The sequence below is a fragment of the Crocuta crocuta genome, unplaced genomic scaffold (genome assembly GCF_008692635.1).
Source record: "Crocuta crocuta isolate KB4526 unplaced genomic scaffold, BGI_CrCroc_1.0 scaffold223, whole genome shotgun sequence".
Taxonomy (NCBI): Eukaryota; Metazoa; Chordata; class Mammalia; order Carnivora; family Hyaenidae; genus Crocuta; species Crocuta crocuta.
This window is the reverse complement of record NW_027529426.1, coordinates 1,209,751-1,211,434: the sequence shown is the minus strand read 5'-3', so window position 1 is coordinate 1,211,434 and position 1,684 is coordinate 1,209,751. Positions and strand designations below refer to the sequence as shown.

General features: G+C 32.7%; 1 pseudogene; it reads left to right on the top strand.

Annotated features, from left to right (window-relative positions):
- Window positions 1–846: 846 nt before the first annotated feature.
- LOC144227271 (large ribosomal subunit protein mL42 pseudogene) lies at window positions 847–1,260 on the top strand (annotated as a pseudogene).
- The last annotated feature ends 424 nt before the right edge of the window (window positions 1,261–1,684 follow it).

Genomic DNA, 1,684 nt, shown 5'->3' with positions numbered 1-1,684 from the left:
AAGATAGAAGTTTAGGTGATATTTAAAAAAATAAAACACAATCAACAGTGCACTATTTAGATTCAAATCAGGAAAAAAGACATCGGAAATTTGAAAATAAAAGGATACAAACTCATATTGGCCCCTACGAACCAAAAGAGAGTGGCCATCTTAATATCTGCCTCCAGATACGTCAGAGCAAAAAATATATGGGAAAAAAGATGATGGTGACATATACTGGTAAAATAATAGAGCAAGGAGATATAACCAACATGAATACATATGCTTTAACAGTATAGCATCAAACTATATAAAGCTGCAATAGCATAATGGTAGAGAGAAATAGATGTGTCAATATATGTTGCAAGAGATTTTAACATGCTTTCATCAGAAATTGATAAATAAATCAGACAAACACTAATTGAAACATAAAAGAACTAAGTAATGTAATAAGGAAGCTTGAACTATTTTATATATGTGAATACACATATGTGTATATATACATATATGCATGTATATGTGAGTTTGTATGTGCTTGTATATTCCCCACATGGAAATTTACAACACCATAAAGGCAGTCTTAAATTTCAAAGAATCGATATCATGTATGCTGTATTCTCTGACGATAATCAACACTAGAAATTTTAAACAAGAAAAGAAGCTAGTTTATATAATCCTAAATGTAAGGTTTTATATTAATAAATAATCCCTGGATTAAAAGGGGATCATGAGGATTGAGGTAAAATGGTGGGCTAGCAGTGAGCGGCTGTCAGGGATGAAAACAGGTGTTCCTGGAAGCAGATTTTAAAAGCAGTTTCTCTTCAGATCATCTTCTTTCACATCACCTGATAAGCATCTTGAGTCACCATGGTGTTAGCAGCAGTAAAGCAGACAGTATCAAACAGAACTATCTGGAAACATTTATTTCCAATTCAAAATAGATCTTTAGATTATGTTTGTCATAAATCTACGTATTCTCCTCTTCCAGATGACAATAATTGCAAGTAGACTTTGCTTTGCCATCTAATGGCAGGACAACAGTATGTTACCACCCTTCTGTGGACGTTCTGTATGAACATACAAAACCCATCCCACAGCCAGATCCTGTGTGTAGTAATGAAGAAACATGACCAAGTGCTAAAAACCAGATTAGAAAAATAAAATGAACACTCTGAGCAAAAACCTGTGATAGAACAACTTAGCAAAATGTTCTTGACTACTAAGCACCATTGGTATCCTCATAGACGTCATAGGAAACTGGATCCTCCAAAAGACAGATGATTCTGAGGTTTTCAGGAATCAAAGAGATGTTATCTGTGTCTTATTTGCCATTTGAGAAAATGCAGTTGAGTATATTCACTGTTATACAGCAAAACAATAATAAAATGTCTTTGTATATATTAAAAAGGGGGAATCATGAAAGGAATTATGAAGTTTTAGGACTCAAACAACAGTAATTTATCACAGTAAAACCTCACAAATGACTGTTTGTAAGACACAGCTAACAGACTCCTTTGATGGAAATGTATAGTTTCAAGTAAACTTACCAGAACATGCAAGGTTTGAAAATGAATAAACTAAACATTCAGTTGACGAAGTTGAAAATGTAGCAGAGTGAATAAAGAAGCCACCTGAAAGAAACAAGGAAGAATTTACAACATTAAAAAAGAAATTAGTAAAATGAAGAAATAAAAATAATAAAAAT